Source organism: Ambystoma mexicanum, chromosome 8 (assembly GCF_040938575.1).
Source record: "Ambystoma mexicanum isolate Mex_15411 chromosome 8, UKY_AmexF1_1, whole genome shotgun sequence".
In the NCBI taxonomy this organism is placed as follows: domain Eukaryota; kingdom Metazoa; phylum Chordata; class Amphibia; order Caudata; family Ambystomatidae; genus Ambystoma; species Ambystoma mexicanum.
The window spans coordinates 1,394,761,854-1,394,773,924 of NC_090929.1; positions in this window are offsets into that span (position 1 = coordinate 1,394,761,854).

Below are 12,071 nucleotides of genomic sequence, written 5' to 3' on the forward strand. Positions count from 1 at the left end.
TCAAAAAAACGCTTGTCTCAAATACCTCCATACAAGCATCATTGGCCACTTGGTGCCAACCAAAGCTCCTAGCAGATGATGGTAAGGAAGACCTAATGTTGTTAATCAACACTTACTGGAACCCTAGTGTGATTACCAACAAAGTCTTTCTAAGAAAGATCAAGTAATCGACGAGGCAAACACTAAATACCAAGTAAATCACATAATAATATGTGGCGACCTAAATGCGACCTGCCTAGTGACAGGTGATACAAATATTTATGCCGCAAAAACAAGAGCCTCATCAGGAAGAGGCTTGCAATGGTCAGCACTAATGGACTCCAGAGATCTCCATAATCTGCACTGAATGACAACGAAAAACAGCTGCAATTCACAACATGGGAACTAGACGGGCGAGGAGCAATGATTGATCACATATATGTGTCAAGAGACCTCTACTCTCTCATTACTGAATTCAAAGTGAAGAGAACAAAACACAGTGATCACAACATGCTGACCACCTCATGGATCACTCAAAAAAAGTCTGCCCAAAAATGACGACCCTCGTGGAAGATTGCAATGGCGGCACCCGCCTCAGACAAAGCAGTATCTGGCAGACAGACAACTGGAGGGCAAGAACTCTGGAACAGCAGGATTTGAATACCATCCTTTACTAATTCACTACCGGACCAAAAGAGAAAATGGGACACATATTTCACAGACGCATACCCATAATTGTAGCACACTCTTGGTTGAAAAGAGAAGAGCCCTGCGGCAGATCAAGCACCTGGCAATAAGGATGAACACCCCAGAAAACATGGGGAAAGTAAAAATGGCAATTAAGGCTTATAAAAACTGGCTACTAAACCATTGCATAAAAATGTACCAAGAAGACGCAGAGCAAATGCTCCATACGGTATGCAGAAGAAAATCTCAATAATTTTGGGCATTAATAAAATCCACATCAAAGTGTACTAACGACCACCAACTGCAAAATAACGTAGGTGAACAGAGATGGGTGTAATTCTTTACTGCCCTATTTCAAAGACCGGCAAAAATACTCCATGTTAGTCACAAACAACTTTCAACAAATTGGGACAACCCACACGATGTCGAGATGATACTGAAAAAAATTGCTAGGCTAAACTGCTCGAGGGCCTCTGGTCCGGATGGGGTCGCCATCATCGACCTAAAAACAACCCAGAAGAATGGGCCTACTTCATTCATGAAGTATTCAAAAAGTGTGTGCAATCCAAGTCAATACTATTCTTCAAAAACACAAATTTTATTATAAAGTCATGGGTCTAACATTCTCCATTTCTGCTTCACTGTGCCTATATAAAGGGCACCGGCTATAAGCTTTGCCATGGGCCTCATTACGAGTCCGGCGGTAACCATGCCTGAAATTTCGGCAGGTTACCGATGGACTCATATTACCATTCCGCCTCCAAGATTCCCGAAATTACCGGGGCATCACGACCCTGGTGACCTGGGAATTCCGGAGGCAGAATTCGGTAAATCCCCATTCCCATTGAGTCCTATAGGACTCAATGGGAATGGGTAAGTGGAAACACTGGCACCATCTCGTGATGGTGCCGGTGTTTCCACGTCCGCCTACAGGCGGGTAGTGTTAAACCCGCCAGGTCAGACCTGGCGGGAATTACACCTCCGCCTGCAGGACTCGAGATCATCCGGTATGGAAACAACAGTGGCGGCAGGTTTACCGCCACCGTTATTTCCATACCGGGTGACTCGTAATGTGGCACAATGTCTTTTTACTTGTAAAATGTATTCATACATGGCCCAACCCTGAATGCATTTGTAACATTGTTTAAATTAACATTTTCATTTCCCTGTGTGAAAGAAAAGACTGGCATTTATTCCATGGGCTGTAGTGTTTAACATTAACCTCTGTGTTTTCAGCCACTACACAATGCCTCATGTAGCTTGTTTACATATCTACTCCTGTAGCCTCAAAAGCACAATGTGCACAGTTACAGTCAGGCCTCAGCATTAAAGCATTTTTTAATAATGAGTTTTCATTTACACATAGAATGCTGTCTCTCCCTGTGACAACCTGCAGAAAGTCTTTTCCCGAGCACACTATCTACAAACAAGTTTGATAAGCTTGGCATAACCCCACAGCCAACAAAAACATGAGTATAGAGTAAGCCTTTCTTATCTCACCAGCCACATTCCAATGCCAGAATGTCAATATTCCTCTTATAGTGTTTGTGTCGTGTTTAAAAATTAACAATTTCCAACAGGGCGCTAGAGGGCCATCCAAGATGGCCGCTTAAGTCTCAGCTCCCACGTAGCCCCGCATCAATCCTGTGCAATCCTGCGGTTCCTGGCGTTGCTGTATCCCTAAATCCTTATGCCTGAATTGCCGAATTCCCCAGCTATGCCCTCCTGAAATTCTGAGGAAAATCGGTGCTCCCTGCCCGATAATCAACCCAAGTGGCCTGGCGGCCGAGCACCATAGGGCCAGCCCACTCGTCTCCTCGCTCCCAGGGCCGGCCACTTTCACGGCGGTTTCCAGTGCCCCCCCTGTGCCAGCACGGAGCGGCTACCCGGAGTGTCGGCGAGGAAACAGCTGCGGTTCGGTGAACGCGCACCGATCAACGACAAGCCCGTGGGAGATCCTGCCCCCCTCCCTCCCCTCGCCTTGGGCCACCGCCGGAGAAGAGGTTGCAGCCGTGTGACATCCAGGCTGGTGGTTACATAATCGGACTGCTTTGCCGACCCCCCCTCCACCCACGGCCTGCGTCCTCCCCATCTGCTCCGGTATCCGGCTTCCCCGCCGTGGGCCGTAGAGCGTGGGACGCTGGGCGGTGTCTAGGCTTCGCTCCCCCTCCCCCGCTCGCAGCCTGAAGGAGCTGCAGCGACGCCGGGAGCGAGCGTGTGGCTCCGCGTCCATCGTCCGCTTCCTCTACATTCTCCGAGCCCGCCCGGATGGACGGAGCACCACAGAAGAGAGCATCCTGCGTGAATCGAGCGCGCTTGAGGGTGGCCCCCCGCCTGGAGTTGGTGTTCCGGGGCTGCCGGGAGGTAAGGAGGGGTGGGGAGACTACGCTATTCCCCAGGAGGGGTCGGACCACCCCACCCCCTCCATCCACCCCCACCCCAGCGCCATCAAACTCAGCGGTGAACACGCCACTGGCGCCCCCCCTCCGGCATCTCCGGCACTACAGCCCCCGCCAAATCAGGATCAAGGCGACACCCGTGCGTGCTGAGCGCGTGGGGAACCCATCAAAGCTAGGGCATTCTGCACCTCCTGAAGTGGAGAGGGTGCCGGCCACAACTCGTTGAGCAACCACCTTTCTGTAGAAGACCACTCGTCCCTGCAATACAGCGCATGTGTACATGCATTAGAACCTGGCTCTTCCTCCTCCTTTTTAAGCATAAGCACGTGGGCACCGTATTAAATAACCTTGGCACGTTTCAACGACCCACCACTACAGGCATCTCCTGATTCCAAGAGGCCCGCATGGCAGGTGGCCATTGCCATACGTCAGTCTTGCGCTGAAACTCACCGCAGGGTTTGCGTTAACTGAGGAGAGCTGCACATACGACGAAAGCCGACTCCCTCCTCCTCCTGTACTACCACTAAGTCACCTATTACAGCAAGCTGCGACCGACCTGGTCTGGAGGTGGGTCCTAGAGGGGTCCAGGGGCACTGCAAGACCATCCGCAGCCCACGTTAGACACTTCCAATCTCGCAGCCACGATGGGGAAAAACGATAAATCCCAGAGGAAGCTGAATTTCGAAAGTGGCCTGACCCCCAGGGCTCCTCCCCACCAAGAAGACCAAGCTTCTGCGTCTGTCTGTCCTCATCAGGACGCAATGGTGGATAACCCCTTTGAAATAAAAGAAATCCTTTTTGATCTAAAAGCAGGCATTGGCAGTCTGAGTAAAAGATTGGACGGTCTCGCGTCCAAGGTCGATCTCCTGCAGCATCGTATGGACTCCCATGCCAAACGCATGAACGAAATGGAGCAGAGAGTGTCAGGTCTCGATGACAGTTTGGCAACCCTATCCACTAGAGTCTCTCAGCTGGAATCGCAGATGAAGCTAACCACTGCCAAGTGTGAAGACTTGGAAGGTTGATCGAGGAGGAACAACCTGCGGATAGTCGGAGTGAGAGAGCAGCAGTCCCAGGATAAAATGGAAGAATTCGTAGAATCCCTATGCACCAATTTATTTGGCCACGAGGCCCTGTTCCACCTATTCATAATTGAGAGAGCCCACAGGATTCCCGCGACGAGACCAGCACCAGGTGCTCCTCCCAGGACGATAATAGCGAGACTGTTGAACTACAGAGATTGCGACGCCTTACTCCGCCTCGCCAGGGAAAAAGGCGAGCTAAGCCACGATGGGGATAAAATCCACTTCTAGCCCGATTTCTCCACGGCAGTACAGTCACAAAGGAAAACATTTGCTGGCGTCAAACAGAGACTATGTAATAGTCAACTGCCGTATTCTATGCTTTACCCAGTGCGCTTAAGAATCCAGCACGAGGGAAAGGTCCAGTTCTTCCAAACCCCAGATGAAGCAAATCTGTTCCTGGACCGTCTAGGTCTCCCGGATCTGAATCAGGCTCGCCCAAGACCTCAAAGAGACAGAAACCCCAGGAATCCTCCTTAAAGAGCACTTCACAGCTGAGTACAGGATACAGTCCAGCAACACAAAGTAAGCCAGACCTTTTACAGCAGCACGAGTCGGGGTTGGGTCACTTGGGAGGCCCCAAGTGCCCCGAGCACAGCCACAGTTCAGTTACTGTTAGCCTACGTTGAGTCTGTCCAACGAGGTGTGGATCTAACACCTCAGTATGGTGACTCCATGGGCCTTCTTGGTTAACTGTTGGGCAATTCAGTACCTCCCGGTGGGCCAGTTAAGGGTTGCCCACCCATGGGAGAGTTACGTCTCGGGCCTGTTGAGGTTAGCCCGTAGTTCGAGTCCTCCGAAGTTATGGAGAAAGTTAAGCGCCAGCGATCCCGACTGTCCAGCTCCTCACCAGCTCCTTACCCGCTACCAAACCCGACATCGCACCGTGGCTCCCATCCTGTGAGCAATTACCCCGGCGTAAACTTAAACACAACCAGACCACCGCTACCCATGAAACAAGGAATGCGGTCCGATATAAAATCTAAATCGCCCCATTCAATATTTTAACGTGGAATATAAGAGGCGGCAACATCCCGGCCAAGTCCAGGAAAATTCTGCATTATCTTAGACGCCACGAAGTGGACGTGGCTCTGATTCAAGAGACTCACTTCACCCCGGGGAAGGACCACCAGTGGGCCAAAAGCTGGGGCTGCCACAGATACTTTTCATCCTATTCCACATACTCGAGAGGAGTTGCTATCCTCATACACAAGCGGCTCAGTTTCCGGCTACTACACATGGCAAATGATGATGAAGGCAGAGCACTATTGGTGAGCGGCGTCATCGCAGGTCAGAAAGTGACCTTTGTTAATTCATATGCTCCAAAAGTAGATGGCCCCGACAGCTTTGGCTGGGTGTTGACACAGCTCTCATCGCTCAATCCGGCAACAATTATCTGGGGCGGTGACATGAACATGGCAATGGATCCTTCGAGAGACAGATCAACGTCCGCCCTATATCCACCCTCCAAGGCTAGTCTCCAGATAAAAGAAATTTGCAATGCGTTTGATTTACAGGACACCTGGAGAGTCTCCAGTGGGGAACGGCGCGATTACACCTTTCATTCTGCAGTCCACAATACAAGCTCCCGGATAGACTACTTTTTCACCTTAATAAAAGGCCCTCTATCAAGTGGCCGGTGCTGTATTCATCCGAGAACACTCTCAGACCACTCACCACTTTTCCTTAAGCTTAAACCAGCCAACTCCTCCCGCCATTACAGCGATGGCGCTTCAAACAGGGATCACTTCGAGACGAGGTCTTTGCAACCGAATTAAGAGAGGCGATTGAGGTGTTTTTGGAGGCCAACTTGGGCTCGGTCCCCTCAGCAGGCACAATTTGGGAATCCTTAAAATGTTTCATCAGAGGAGTCTGCCTCGCCAAAGAAAACGGCATCCTCAAGCTAATTAGAAGCGAACTTACAACCAGCGAAAATAAATTAAAGCAACTCGAGATCCAGAATTCGAACAATGCCAACCCGGAGTCTGCAGTAGCTTTGAAAACGGAATTACAGAAATTCAACGCAGCAGCGGAGCGGGAGGTTACATTTCTTTACCGCGCCAGCCAAATCCTTGAATATGGAGAGGGCCAGAAACCAGGGGCTCTATTAGCTAACCTAATCAAAGCCGATAACAAGCAATCCCAAATCGAAAGGATCAGAACCAGGCAAGGCGAGGAAGTCCACACCGACGAAAAGATAGCAGAGGAATTCCGTCTATTCTACCAAGATCTTTACAGCGCCAAGCTCCCGAAAGACTCGAACCTCCCTCTGGAATACCTAGAAGACACTGAACTATATTGGGTGGAGCATCTGTTGCGTGAACCTCTGAACGAACTGATCTCACAGGAAGAGATTAGAGCTGCTATAAAAACCCTACCATCCTCCAAGGCACCAGGCCCTGACGGCCTAACGGGGGAGTTTTACAAAGCCTTTGCAGAAACCCTGGCTCCCCTGCTGGCAGCAGTATACGAGGAAGCACTGGAGCTTGGGTCTCTCCCCCGCTCCTCCCGTGAGGCCAATGTCATTCTACTGCACAAATCAGGAAAACCACCGGACGAATGCGCCTCGTACCGCCCGATCTCCCTGCTTAACCTGGACAATAAAATTCTGGCCAAGATCCTGGCGAATAGATTGATGCCCCTGATGCCGGCCTTGGTGCTAGCAGACCAAGCAAGCTTCATACCAGGCCGCAATACGACCATCGGCATCCGAAGAATGTTTGGAATCATCCTGGTCTAGACCCAACAGACCAGGCAATTGCGGTCCTGCTAGACGCAGAAAAGGCATTTGATTCCGTGGAGTGGCCGTTTATGTTCATGGTCCTCACCAGGATGGGGCTGGGGGCCCGCTTTATCAGACTCGTTTCTCTCCTGTACACCAATCCACAAGCGAATATTGTAGTAGGCACGGCAAAATCGACTTAAATAAACTTGCAGCGTGGCACGAGACAAGGGTGCCCGCTTTCGGCACTGATATTTGCTCTGGTGATGGAGCCACTAGCCTCCAATCTGCGGGAACTCCGTCAACAGAGGGGTCTCCTCATTGGCCCACACAAGCTTATCATTTCCCTATACGCCGATGACGTGGCCCTATTTATACGCGACCCGGAAGTTAATCTGAACCCGGTCATGAGAGAAGTCATCAAATTCGGGGCGGCCTCTGGTTAAAAATCAACCATTCAAAATCAGTCGTCTTCCCACTGACTCGAGACACAAAACAGTTTGCCGATGACTTCGGTCTCACGTGGCGAACCGCTGGGGTTCGATATCTGGGGATTCAGCTGTCACTAGACCAACAAGAGGTGTTCCGGGATAACTACGAGGAGGTGATTAAGTCCCTACAAGACAAGGTTTCTCGCTGGAAGTCGCTCCCACTGACACTTTGGGGCAGAACCTCCTTAGTAAAAATGGTAGTGCTGCCAAACCTACTGTACCTCTTCAATAATATCCGCCTACTATTACCGGAATCATTTTTGAAAAGACTGAAAAGCTTGGTTCTTGATTTACTGTGGGCTGGCAGACCAGCCAGAGTAGCGCCTTCTATACTGACACTTCCCGTGTCCAACGGTGGACTGGCCCTCCCCGACTTGGAGAAATACTTCTGGGCAGCACAGGCACAGTACCTCAGCCACTGGTACGCAACGCAATTAATTCGTCCTCATGCACAGGTGGAACGGGCCCTGGCAACTCCCAATCTCCTGACAGCAGTGGTCTTCGACAAGCTCCCCGTTCCCAACCGCACGATGAACGTGATGCTCACGACATACAAGGTCTGGAAGATTCTGGCTAAGAAGCTTGGGGTGCAAACGAGGTACTCTCCCCTCTTGCCAGTCAAATTTATTCCTGGAATCCCCCTAACATCAGAGAAAGTGTTCCACCAGTGGGTCGATAAGCTACATATCCAATCCCTAGGGGACCTATTCACAGAAGAGGGCTTCCTGACACCAGACCAAGCCAAACAGAGAGGGGGCAACTCTGCATTAGACTTGTTCCTCTACTTCCAAACTCGCTACACCCTGCAGACCCATCTGCCAGACTTCCCGCGTCAACCCCCTACTTGGCAATTGCTGCACGATGTCATTCAAGCACAAGGGGACGGCAGGCTGGTGTCACAAATATACAAAGCACTAACCGTTGGAACACCCCCCGTCAACATTGGGGCGAAAGCCATATGGGAAAGAGCGCTAAATACAAACATAACAGATGCAGATTGGGGCTACATACTGAACCAGACCCAGAAAATCGCACTTAATTCCCGGCTCAAAGTTATTCATTTTAATTTCCTTCACCAAACGTATCACACACCTGAAAAAACTAACAAGCATCACCCCGACATCCTGGCAGAGTGCAAGAGGTGTGGAACCGTATCCGTGGGCTTTGTACATATGGCATGGGAATGCCCTGAAGTAGCCCCCTTCTGGAACCGAGTGCTGGAGACGTCATCGGCAATCGTGGGTGAAGCAATACAACCGAGATGCACGGCAGCGTTGCTGGGAATGACAAGATTGCTATCCGCTCCCTCGAGAAGACTGGCCGGGGTCCTTCTGACACTAGCCCGCAGGAGAATTGCCATGACATGGGGCCGCAGTCCCCCTGCCTCCTACACCGCCTGGCGAAAGGACCTACTCTACTATCAGGATGTAGAGGCGGACTTCATAAAACTTCTTCCTCAGCACGCGCGCCCGCCTGACATATGGGGCCCGCTGATAACTTTCCTGATAAATGAAGATGAGGCTTCCTCAACGGGTACATCGGAGCCAGGTGGATCACCCTGATACAGTCTTAAATTCAGGCCAATAATCTCTTGGAAGGGGACTCAGCGGTGAGAACTGTTGCCCACCAAGGAAATTAAATGGGAGCTGGGGGTGTCGGGGAGGAAGGGGGGAGGGGTGAGGGATGGGGTTCTAGCTGATGGCGCTAAGTTTATAATCCACCCTAATGTGGGTGTGTATTTGTATGGTGTGTTAAATACCAAAAATAAAGGTTTTAAAAAAAAAAATTAACTATTTCATCTCTGATATAAAAATAAAGGCTACACCTTTTGCCACATCATGTTGCTGTTTAGCAATACACTCAATGTTACCCTTGCATGACCCTGCAGCTTGTTGGCCTCTCAATACATCTATATTTTAATCACACGCCAGCCCCCAAAAGGCCTAAGCATGCATCTAACCAGAATATGCAGGTTTAATATTTAGATGCCGGACTATTAAATAACTGAACTGTAAACACTTACAAAAATGTTTACACCTTTTTCTAGATAGCCTGCCAGAGTCAAAAACACATCTTAGAGCCTTGAAACACCTTCTCAGCACTAGAAAATACTGGTTTTTTTAGATTTAAAGACTGTATAAATGTTTCAGACTTTTAACCCCAACCTGCTAGGTCAGAAAAAAACTGCTGTTTATTTGAAAATGACTTCACACACCCCTGTAAAAAAAACAAGTTTGCAAGAAATACTAGGGGAGTAATTCATAGATTTCAGCGCAGAGGCAGCGCACGCGAACAGCGAAGAGAGGGAGCATGTGCCAGCATGCGCCAGCTTTGTGCACTAAACAGCATTCTGGCGCACTGTGTATTCATGGATTTTCCAAGCCATTTTGAGCCCTGCCGCAGCGAACATCCCGCAGCACCAGTTACGCCCCCAAGAGCGCCCCTTGCGCAAGGAAAAGCCATTGAAATCCCCAATACGGCGCAAAGGGCCGCGCTAACCCTGGACCAGCTTACAGGGCCACTACACTATAATTGCGTGAAAATACTATGCGTACCCTGCTCATGGCAGCCAAAACATGTGAAAATATACTTGCGCACCCCTCGGAATACGCGTACCCCACTCCTACCAGGTAAATTGCATTGAAAAAGTACCCCCTGTGGTGTGGGCTGCCTGTGGGGCATGCCCAGGGTTGTTATATCCCTGCGCATATTTCAGGGGTACGCAGGGAGTTACACACGCGATAGGCTTGGCGCGAGCGAGGTACGTGTATTCCAGGGGTACGCGGGGAGTTACACACGTGGTAGGCTTGGCACGAGTGGGGTACGTGTATTCCAGGGGTACACGGGAGTTACACACGCGATAGGCCTGGTGCGAGCGGGGTATGTGTATTCCAGGGGTACGCGGGGAGTTACATATGGGATAGGCCTTGCGCCAGCGGGGTACGTGTATTTGGAGGGTGCGCGGGGAGTTACACATGCAATAGGTCTGGTGCAAGCGGGGTACGTGTATTCCAGGGGTACGCAGGGATTTTCACACGTGGTAGGCCTGGCGCAAGCGGGGTGCGTGTATTCCAGGGGTACGCAGGGATTTTCACACGCAATAAGCATGGCGAGAGCGGGGTACGTGTATTCCAGGGGTACGCAGGGATTTTCACAAGCGATAGGCCTGGCGTGAGCGCAGTATGTGTATTCCAGGGGTACGCAGGGATTTTCACATGCAATAGGCCTGGCGCAAGCGGGGTACGTGTATTCCAGGGGTACGCAGGGATTTTCACATGCGATAGGCCTGGCGCAAGCGGGGTACGTGTATTCCAGGGGTACGCAGGGATTTTCACATGCGATAGGCCTGGCGCGAGCGGCGTACGTTTCTTCCAGGGGTACGCAGGGATTTTCACACGCGATAGGCCTGGCACGAGCCGGGTATGTGTATTTCAGGGGTACGCGGGAAGTTACACACACGATAAGCCTTGCGCCAGCAGGGTACGTGTATTTCAGGGGTGTGTGGGGACTTTTACACGTGATTTGGCATTGTGGGCCCTCCCAGGTGTGCCCCTCTCCCCTCCCCATGCCCTGCAGGCAGCCCACACCACATGGAACTACCCTAGACCCCTGACCATGCCCTGCAGGCAGCCCACATGGCACAATGCACTTGTGAGCCCCGATTCATGCCCCCAAACACCCACCCACCATTGACGGTCACCTGCCAGCAGGCCCCAACCCATGTCCCCCACCCAGCCACCCACCCACCATTGACGGGCACCTGCCAGCAGGCCCCGACTCATGTCCCCCATACACCGACCCACCATTGTCGAGCACCTGCCAGCTGGCCCGGACTCATGTCCACCAACCATTGACGGGCACCTGCCAGCAGACCCTAACTCATGTCCGCAATTGACGGGCACCTGCCAGCAGGCCCCGACTCATGTCCCGATCCACCCACCCACCATTGACGGGCACCTGCCAGCAGGCCCCGATATGTGGCCTGCCAAACACCATGTCCTAACAAAACAGACCCATGGGCCTAATGCCAACACAAATCTCCCCTGCCCCCCGGTACAAGCACACAACCATCCACTGCACCCACTCCCAAATTACCCATGCCATGAGAGCCTCAAAATAACCACCATGGCCATGCATAAATGTACAACAGAGCCACACAGTGGCAACACATGACTGAGGCAATGCTCCTCCTGCCCTCCGGCCAATGCCTGCCCCTGTGATGTTGATGACCCCGAGCCATCATTGCTCCCACCTTGAGCCTGCTGCTGCCGTGCATGTTCCCTGCCTGTCGATGCCTGTGCGTCCTCCTCCTGCTGGGGTCCAGTTGTTGAGGTGGCAACCCCTGCTGGACCTCCGACTCCCGACTGTGGCAGGGATGTGTCCTCCACCAGCCTGGCCGCTGGGTCAGGGGCAGGTCCACAGGGTCCCGGGTGATTTGTGGGCAGGAAGATGGCACGGAGGATGACTGGCGCATAGTGTCAGAATCCAGTTGCCCACGTCGTGTAGCCGAAGAGTTCTTCCTCCCGATGGAACCCTCTGGCCCCCGGAACAGACAGCCAGAGCGATCAATCAGAGGAAAGAACGGATACCTGATGAGACCCGGAGGACGCAGGAGTTGTAATGTAGAAGTCAGGGTGGTACGAGTAGCCGAGGACAGGCGTTGGATCTGTAAGTGAGGAGTTAACACAATACAGATAATATAACAACCGCC